Below are 10301 nucleotides of genomic sequence, written 5' to 3'. Positions count from 1 at the left end.
CGGGCAGGCCGCGGGCGCAGGGGCGCGCTGGGATGTGCTCTTGCCCAGCCCCAGCAGAGCCCTGCAGCCTGCCCCGCGGAAAGCGCAACTGCTGGCAAAATCAGCAGCGGATTATGGGTGATAAACGCATAATGGCCTTGATAATCCCCCCGATTTTCAGCTCCCCTTCGGTGGAGGCAGGCCTGTTGGCAAAAGGGACGGGATGGCGTTCGGGGAGCGACTCCCCCCGCCGGCCTGCGGGGAACAGATTTAGGGGAGAAGCTGTTAGAGGACCCTTTGCTTTGCCTAACGGGGGGAGACTGCGGCGGAGGATGCCCGAGGGGGGCCTGGCTGGGAGAGGGGTGACTGCGGGGGGCGGAACGCTCCCTGAGGTTAATTCCAGCAAGCCAGGGTTAAATCACAGGGCTGGAGATTTTTGAAGGTGGGGGTGGATGCGAGGAGGAGCGCTTTTGAAGGGAGGAGTAGGGATGCGTAGTAGTTTTGGGGCTGTGAAGAAGGAATCGACTACAGAGGGGGAGATGCTGAGGAGGCCTGGGGAAAAGTGAAGTGGGTACTTAGTAAAGAACTTAGCTAAGATCTACTTTAGGTAGTTTCTGTCGTTAACAGCGGTCGGAGCAAACAGCCGTGTGTTAAGGTTTCCCTAAACCGAATATTTGGAATAGTCCTCAAATTGCTGGTTATGTTCCCCTCGCCATTGTAGATAACGATCAGTGCAACTTCAACCCGAGTGTGCCAGCGGCTGAGGACAGCTAATTGAGGGCTCTTCCGCTGGTAAGACCTACAAAACCAGCAAAGCCCTACCTGGAGATAGCTTAAAAAGCTCTAACAAAACAACAAAACCTTATCGTTGTAGGGCTTTCCTGTAACAGATAAGCTGACTGTTTCGGTGCGATCACAAAATCTCCAGTTCCCGCTGCTGACTGTGATGGAATGGTATGTTTGGAGCCGATCTCACTGTATTCGTCCTAATCGTTATTTGTTAGCATGATACTGAACTCCACTCAACAGTGCTCGATGTGGTGTTAACTGTTTGAATTGTACTTAAATGCAGGAAAATTTGTTAGTGGAAGCAAACCTTCAGGGAGATTTAAATGCAAAATATTCTGAAAACGTGTTGGGGGGGAGCAGAATATACACAGCGTGTTCCATAGCAGCATGTTCCATAACGAAAGGGAGATTTTGGAAGGTCATGGAGTAATTCCCGTAATCTTTGTCAATGCAATTTTGAATTTCCTCTTGGTATCCAAAGACAATTGGTTCCAATTTTGATGCAGTTCAGATTTTAAAAACTGCGTTTCTTTCCCCCCCAAAAAACCTTCTGCGATATACAGACAAGGTAGAGATTATGCAGAATTGTTCCTGCAGGATTGTGCCATGCTTCTTTAACCTCTACGTTTAAACATAAATTTAATTTTTCATCCTCCTTTTCCACTTTAATAAATGTCTCCTAACACTTTGAATTATATATAGTCGTGGATTTCTTTTAGATTCTATGTTACCTACAGCTGGGGTTTTGTGTTTGTTTGTTTTTTTTAATAAATGTGAATGAAAACGTGGCCCAGCTTTTTTTTTTTGTGATGCCCTCATTTTAAGCTGCAGGAATGTAATGACAGGAGAGAGTTTGCTGCTGTCATTTTCTATTTATATGTTTTTCTTGGGAAATTGGATGGAGTCAAATTACCACAGTATTTTCTTAAAGTGTAACTTTTATTTAGTTTGCTGGTTTTGCCTGGCCTGTTGTACTGACAACGGTGATAAATATTTACAAGAAATTCAAGCATCAGATTTAATTAGGATAAAACAGCTGTGTGTAACATGTGCCTGAACTGTGCATATTTGTAGCTGATGAGACTACATCTCCCAGCATACAACTCTATTTTCCCCTTAGCTGTAGCTCAGGATGGGATACAGCTGACTGGGACCTGTAGTCGCTGGAGTCATTAGCACCACAGTCAAGGACGCGCTAACAAGAACCACTGCAAAACTCTTTCATCGCTGCATTGTAAACCGTGACCGAATTATTGAGAAGAATCGTATTCCACTGTTTGCAACAAGAAATTTCTACTGGCATGATGAAGCATATTTAAAATGATGTGCTGTTCCACAGGACGTTTTTAGAGTATTATTTTTAGAGGATTTTTTTTCTGCTTCCTGTTACAGCTTTTAAGAAGTCTTTAGATGGGTGGTATTTGCCAAGAGTATTTCTAAAAAGATTACATATCTAAATAAGTAGATATTTACCACCTATGCACACTTGGTTATTGCAGGCAGGAGAATGATTTTGTCCAATGTATTCATTGAAAGTGTCAATTTAGAAAATTCCACACTTTGTCCAATGGAGCTGTTCCCAATGACATCATTCCCCATAAAAAGAGAATATGGGACTGCAGTTGCTACTGGGATCACATGGCATTTCAACTGAGTTTTGGAATCAGTTTCCATCATAATGGCCATATTCTGCATGAGTCTGCTGTAATCTCTGTGTGTTGGTATTGCCCAATTCTCCTTTTAACTCTTTCAGTTTTAATACCAGTTGGTTAAACTTCTTTTATTATAAGGTATAGCATGAAGTATTGGAATTTTGTCTGTATATTCTTTAAAGAGAGGACAAGTATTAACTGTTGTGTCGCATGGTTTAGGTTTCTTGATGCCTAAGTGAAAAAGATGTACTTCTTTCAGTGTCTCACATGCAGTTTATTCAAAAGGTGAGGAAAAGCAGAGCCTTTTGGTTTCAGCTTCCCTTACTTATCATCCCCATTTATCTTCTTGTCTTACCACAAATATTTGACGTAGATGGGAAATAATGTATCTGAAGTTACTCTGCAGCCAAAAAGGCTGGTAGACCATGGGGTTTTGTTTTGTTTGGACTAGGATTTATATCACCTAATAACACTCATCTAAATATTAGACGTATAATCAAGCTGTTGTCCAGGCTGTCTTGATACAGCGGAGAGAGGCAGGCACCTTTAGATGATCATTACTCCCATGCTTACTCGGGTGGCTAAAGCAGGTTGGGTGAGTTGCCTTCTGAGGGTGACTTTTTCTCTCCTGTAGTTTCTGCAAGTACAGAAGAAGCCGAGATGACCACCCTTAATTTTTAGATGGCTAAAATTAATTAATTACCTGTGGTGCTTAGAGGTTATCTAATAGAAATCTTCATATTAATGATACCTGTGGCCTGTAATAGTGTGATCTTGAGCTTACCAGAACTTTATATGTGGCTTTGTGAAGTACTGATGCCCTGCCCCATCTCCTCCAGTGGGCCCTACCTATTTTTGGAATCTAAAAGCCAGCTGGATGACTATGCTGCTGGCTTTACGTCTTCTTGGTGCTATTCCTGCAACACCCTGGTGTGATGACATCTGTAGGTATCTGCTCGGGCAGCTGTGCCATTGGGAACTCCATAAAATGCCAGTAGCTATGATTAATAACCACATGATGTTTAAATCATCAAAAGTGCACACCTAGGGTGTATCCTGTATCCAAACTGAATTTATCTGAAAGATGTCACAGAGACTTTGGACTGTTGAAGAACGTGGTGTGCCAAGGTCCCACATTCCTGAAATGCAGCAGTTCTGATAATATTTGCTTTCTGCTAGAGTCCTGAAACTGCTGTGCAAACTGCCACACTTTGGTCCCTCTAAGACGAGATTTATGCTCTCCTGATAGCTTTTTATAACAACATCCAGACAGCTAGGACATTTCTTAAAAACAAATACTAGTCATTTTCAATCTACAAAATTAGGTGCGAAATCATTAGGGCAACACAATGTGGGTTTCTTACTCTAGCTGTAAGAGACAGAAAGCAATGCTCAGTCAGGAGTTTTATTTTTCCAGTGAGAATTTGCTGATGAAAGTAACCTGCAATTCAGGAAAATCAGCAAAAGCAAAATACAGTAAAGACCTAAATATCAATAGAGGGAAGATCCTTTTATGCTGAAAATTAATATAAAAATTTATTCTAGAATATTGTTATTATTTTTGTCCTGCCATTTTTCTCCTACCTTTTACGTATGTGACATATGGGAAAAGCATGGCACCTCCCAATTTCTACAAAAGTCCAAAACTTACATGAAAGAAGACAAAAATTCAGGCAGCTCAGGAAGTTAAATGCAGTTTGTCAAGGTTTTCATCTGCAAATCACCTGCATTTCATACGGGTCCTTCTATCTGTAGCAAAATTTCACTGAAGACCTGGTGGCCAGGAAAAATTGCTTTTCATGTTAAATGGGGGAATCAAAAAAGAATGTCAATATAGTCTACAAGCATTTTAAAGAAAATGAAAAATGAGGGAAAGAAGAGAAATGTTTAAATATTTTTTTTCTGCTCTCTTTAGAATCTCAGCTGGCTCAGCAGTTGAAATGGAAAATTCTTGCTAGAAAGCCGATGTGTCCTGAACCTGCTATATAAAAAGGGACAAAACAGACGTGCTTGATGCCTGAAGAAGCGCTGGCGTGGCATTCCAGGGTATGCTAATTCATTTTGTCCCCTGTGCTGTCTACCAGATTCATGACGGTACGATGTGAAAGGTCTCATTGGGACCATCTGCATTGCTCTTCAACACAGAATCCATGAATCAGCTTAAAGCAGCGTTAGTAGAAAAGGTAAGTTGATTTGAAGTGCTCCAAAGACTGGGTTGAATTCACATGTGACGGGACTCCAGCACAGATACCTTTCTATGGTTCTTTCCAACCCGAAGGGGATACACTTTATTGAACCTCCCTCTGTCAGTGGTGAGTGCTTACAAAGTCTTTGTGTTCAAAATTGCTGAAACTTTAATTTTCTTGACGAGATCTTCTTTTACTATTAGACAAGCTGTAAAGTAAAGAACAACCAGAATATTTAGATATCAGCTAGGTTTTAGCCTATTCCGTTCATTAGATGGTTCTTCTGTTTTCAAAATGTGAGGGTATATGTAAGTTGCTGTTTTCATTTGCTATTAGTAGTCCGTGCATGAAGGCCTGTATCCTCACTGAAGTCAATGACAAAGCTTCCATTGACCTCAGCGTTGCAGGATCAAACCCTTAGTCATTAGCATGTTGTAAAAACGGCTGTTATCCCAGCCAATTTTAATGGGCCTGCCTACAACTGGCAGTTGTTTAACCTAAAAATTAGCTTAGCAATCACAGCTAAAATTACATGTCAGACTGTTAGTGCGTAAGAATACTTCATAGTGAGTCATCAAGAGTCTTACGATGCACTTAGAGTTCTATAATTATTAACATTCAAGCAAGAGATCCTGAAATTTGATAAAGACTGGAATTTCCAGATGCGAAGGAGATTAGTTCAGATGAGAGGATAAGATTTACATTCTGTAAACTCAATTTTTTGTGTTACTAGTCCTTTTCTTCTTTAAATAGTCAGATCTAGGTACAATCAAAACACAACTTACTTTTTGCTGCATTTATTCATATAAACCTGTTCAATCAGCTGTCTCTCTTAACAACCTCATTAGCTGGGACACAGCTGAGGAGATAATTTTTTGTGTGTCAATTAAACAGTTAAATTAAACTAAAAGCAACATGTCAGAATCAAATAGCCAAGGTGTGGAGATATTTGAAATCTGAACCTTGCTTAGTATATTGCAAAATAGGTTTTACACAGTACCAAGTATTCTGGAGAGACCAGGATTTAAAGGATAATCCTGTTCTGGAGCTGGATTTTGCCACTTTGCCTGTTTTAGTTGACAACATAAATGAAATTTAAATTTAGTTTCGTTACGTAGGTGCTGATGTGGTATGACTGTAAGAAGTAAAGCCATTGCTTCATGTTGGCTGGCAAAAATGGATATGAGATCACAAGCTATATATGATGGTTTTCTTAGGAAAGCAAAATAAGTAGTAATTTGGATTTTTCGCATTACTTTGGAGATGGTGCAGAACAAAATATCAGCAAAGCAATAAGGGCCATTATGAAAAGAAACTGTTTGTTGTGCAGTTCAAGCTCAGAGTTTCAGGAGGAGGAACCTATCAGGGAAGGAAAATCTCACACTCCAGGTCACGTTAGATCTTTTGTAGAATGTTTAAGTGCAAGTAACGTGATGCCACTTCACATCAGAGTATTACTCAAAACAGGGATGATACTTGGACATAATCTGCATCTCCGCCCTAAACCAGAAAGATATCCTTCCTTCTCAAGAAATTTCAGTTAATCCAGTGGATTAGGAGTTCAACTACTTCTTGAGAGATTTGGGAATATGATTTCTTTTAAGGATTTGAAATATGTTTGTTTTCTTGCTTGTTTTCATTCATTGTACTATATCACTCATGTATTTATTAGGATAAATCTCTGTTTCCATTATATTTGTGTGTGTAAAGGCATATGTTATGTTTTTACAAACACTTTTTTTTTTTTCATTTTTTAACCTCTATAGGAATAATCAGAATAATTGGCTAGTACTTGACATTTATCATGTTGTACTCTAATTACTCCCTTGTGGTGCTTTACTCTGTTTTATGTTCAAAATAAATAATATAATCCCTTATAAGAGAAAAGATAAGGAAGAGGTAAAAATCTTGTCTTTACAAAGATGAGCAAAAGGATGAGGTGAAAAAGGGAAAGCACTGGTGGTGTTAATTCACAGCAGCCTGCGGAAAATGGGATCGGAGTCATTAGCTCATTCTACAGAGGTCACAAGATTGCCATTCTATGACATAAATTTCAATTAATATAGACAGTGTCTCAACATGAAAGTAGCAGTTGACCTGAGCTGAACCCAAGTTAGATGAGAGGCTCATTACCAATAACAGTTAGCAAACAGGAATTTTCCTGCAAGTGCAAACTGAAAAGCAGAGTTACCTACCTGCAGTGCACTGAGCAAACGCTTCATTCTGCTGCTAACTCTCTAGGTGGAATTTGTGAATACTCAAGAGAGAGCGGTTGTGGCATGCTTCGTTCTCACCTCTCTGCGAAAGCAATCTACTGAGAAACCCATAGTAAAAAACACCACCCTGATGCAATTTCTAATGCTGTCTACAAAAATGAAATTCAGGATCTTTTCTGAACACGAGTCCTAAAAGCGTTGATTTAATGCCTTTCAAGTTAAACTCAAGATTTCCACTGACCTCAGCGAGTCTGGACTAGGTTTAAATTTCTTATTTGCTTCAGGAAAGCATTAGTTCTGTCAAAATCACTTTCATCAGTTTAAGCTGGATTAGTGATACAGTAGTCATTTATCATAAAATCATGGAATAATTTTGGTTTGAAGGGACTTCTGAAGGTCGTTGAGTTCAACCCCTGGCTCAAAGCAGGTACAATGAGATGGGATTGCTCAGGTCTTTGTCCAGCTGCATTTTGAATATCTTTGAGGATGGAAATTCCACCTCTCTGGGCACCTGTTCCTGTGTTTCCAACCAGAATTTCCTGTGTTGTGATTTGTGTCCGTTGTCTCTTGTCTTTTCATTCTGTACCTCTGAAAAGAGTCTGTAGTTGAAGACAGCAATAAAATCTTCCCCTATCCTTCTCTTCTTACAGCTGAACAAAGACGGTTCTTCAAGTCTCTCTTCACCTTGGTGGCCCTCTACTGCACTTTCTCCAGTATCTTGAAGAACATAGTTACCCAGGAAGGGTGGTAACAGGAGGCTGCTTACATAGCTTTGATTTAAATACTTGTGGCTAGTATCTTGCCTGTTGCTGTGTCATATAAAAAACATCATTAAAAAACTCGGCTGTGCAAAATGAAATGTTACTAGCTTTTGCAACTCTCCTGAACCTCTCTGGGTTGACTCCTGTGCTACCATACACAGAAAGCTGATGGATCCTCAACAAAGTACCCGTTTGCTTGCACTGAGGTTTAATGTCAAGTAAAAAATTACTTCAGAAAGTGCAATATGTGCAATGCTTATCAAATCACATACACATCCTGGATTTGTGTTCCTGCAGATCTTAAAAATTCTTGCAACGTACCATCCTAGGCACTTCAAAAGAGGAACAGGGCAACCTTCCTGACAGACCCACATCTGCCTGGTCCTGGGCAGCACAGGAAACTTTTTTTAGATGTTGGTGGCAGAGCAGTCTTAGAGCTACTTTTTCTTGGTTTTGGTTACCAGAAAGGGATTGTTGGAGCACCAGGCGCAACAAATTTACCCTCTCCCAGCACCAACATGTCTTATCCGTCAGCTGATTAAGAAAGTACTATGTGCTAATTTACTTCTATGACACCCAGGGGTTTTCCCAGACGAATAATTAGATCAGCTCTCTGGTTTATTGTGTTGCTAGAATGGAAGATAATATTTAGCCACTGTATCTCCTTACCTCTTTTCCTCCTTAAAATATGAACTGACTAAGCAGGACTACTGCCTATGACTTTGGTCAAGTGAGACATGCCGAAAAAAAGTCCCCAGTAGCGTATGCTTCTAGAGCTCCTTGCATAATATCTTCATTAAAATGCCAATCACAGGGTTCTGCTGAGAGCCAGGTCAGACTATGATCAGCTTTTTAGGCCATGTTCACTTTTGGACTTTTTGCCTGAGAAATTCCACAGGTTCACATGCTTGATTATGCAATTATTTTCTTGATTTCATTAAAAACCTCCGCCCATGCTCAGTTTACAGCCCCAAAGCTGATCTTCCTCATAACTTATATTCTGATAATAAAAGGTTTAGAAACAGAAATCTGTTTTTTTCTCTTAAAAAATGTTGGTTGTTAATGAAAATTCTCTGGTATTTTGCGTTTTGCTTTGGGAAGACCAGCAGAGGGTGCCTGAGAGAGAGAGAGCAAACCCTGTCCCAGATTTGTGCTGCAATTGTTAACAAATGAGCATAAAAAAAAAAGTAAACTTTAATTTAGTTCTCTTATTAAAACCAAAGAAGAATACATTAATGAAAATGAAGGGAAACTAACTGGCTTAGGAAACCTGTGCTATTAAGAGGCTGTCAAAAAAGTAGTACTAATAATTAAAGAAAAAAATTAATTTGCCGATTAGGAAAGGAATTTTAGTTATCTGAGTCTGTCATTGGCTAACAGCTACTAAAGGACTGGTTCCCTCAAGTATCTTTTCATGGGGTTTGGGAGACGTTCCGTCTGTAAGCTACTTCTGTGTAAGGAGATGGAGGAAGAGAAATTCTTTCAGTGGAAGATTCAGAGCAGGTTGAGAGGAAGCTCTGCAGAATCAGCCTTTTGGACACCACCTTCTTTTCCTCCTCCTGTCTCTCACTTGATGTTAAATGATGCAGGAGAGAAAGTTTTCACGAGTTCCCTGTACAAGTGGTCTTTGCAGTACTAGGGCAACGAGTGAGCCCACACAGAAAGAAACTTTTCTAGATTCATTACAACAGATTTAAATTGAATAAATATTGTTTTACGTATCTACGTATGTATTTGGAAAATTTCAAATGTGGAAAAGGGGACACAAATCTTTCCGTTGACTTTGGTGACCTTGTAACCCAGCCCAGGAAGATAGATGCAGAACAGGGATCTAAGAATCAGAATGTAAATATCAGTGATAACATCTTCCTCTTCTTCACCATCATGAGAGGTTCATTCCATATTAAGAAAGTGAAGAACATGAAATACTTGCTTTGCCTCACTTATCCAGGTATGATGCATTCGTATGACACGGTATGTTCAGGTATGTTCTAGCCTTTACCTATAGCTATTCCTCTGAGGAAAAGTCCTTCATATATTTGTATCTTGACTTCTTCTAATATTTCGTTTGAATAATCACAAAGAATTACATAGTAGTAATGTCACTCAAACAAAATGGCATTATCATCAAATGGAGTTTTGTTCAATTCACCCAAACATGTTCTGTATTTCTGTTATTTATATAAACATGGGTGACTTAGCCATACCCCTTAATGTAAACTAAGGAAGGTATGTTATGAAAAGGAAATGGGTAATATGGCTTAAGGACTCTGGGTTCCATCACTGTCCCATCATACTAAACAAATCTTACCTTCATATAAATGGCCCATCCCCTTCAGAAAAGGTTGGAGTTTTTCTAGAGTCCTCTTTTTATTATTTCTGAGTAAAAGTGCTTCTAATGTCAATAAACAGGAAGAGAAGTCAAAGTAGTGTGGTCTAGGGGAATGAGCAGAGCTCAGGCAGTCCTGAATAAAAATCACCCTTATGCAAAGGACACGCCTGGAACGCTTGAGTCACATTCAAATACCCAATTAGGTCAGTGAGGGAGACTTGATGCACAGGAGCTCTTTGTCTGGAGGCAGACGTTGTCCTTTAAAAAGTATTATGCGCCTTTAAACAGATACAGTTAATGCAGGTGTCAGTAAAAGCTCGACAATCACTTTGCAAACAAAAAGCAAAGCCAAGCAGTTTATAATCTTACTGAAAAGTCATGGATGT

General features: G+C 39.7%; 1 long non-coding RNA gene across 4 annotated transcripts; it reads left to right on the top strand.

Annotated features, from left to right (window-relative positions):
• The first annotated feature begins 6 nt into the window (after positions 1 to 6).
• LOC118451675 lies at positions 7 to 9083 on the top strand. 4 transcript variants are annotated; one of them, XR_004841188.1, is made up of 4 exons: positions 7 to 771; positions 854 to 933; positions 4505 to 4732; positions 7473 to 9083. It is a non-coding gene; the product is annotated as an uncharacterized LOC118451675 (long non-coding RNA). The 4 variants fall into 4 exon arrangements; XR_004841189.1 differs by lacking the exon at positions 7473 to 9083 and adding an exon at positions 1889 to 3364 and having other exon boundaries at positions 4505 to 6284; XR_004841190.1 differs by lacking the exons at positions 4505 to 4732; positions 7473 to 9083 and adding exons at positions 1889 to 3364; positions 4336 to 4466.
• The last annotated feature ends 1218 nt before the right edge of the window (positions 9084 to 10301 follow it).

This window comes from Egretta garzetta, unplaced genomic scaffold (genome assembly GCF_000687185.1).
Source record: "Egretta garzetta isolate BGI_Z169 unplaced genomic scaffold, ASM68718v1 scaffold311, whole genome shotgun sequence".
Lineage (NCBI taxonomy): Eukaryota > Metazoa > Chordata > Aves > Pelecaniformes > Ardeidae > Egretta > Egretta garzetta.
The sequence above is the reverse complement of the archived record's forward strand: the minus strand, read 5'-3'. Positions and strand labels throughout refer to the sequence as shown.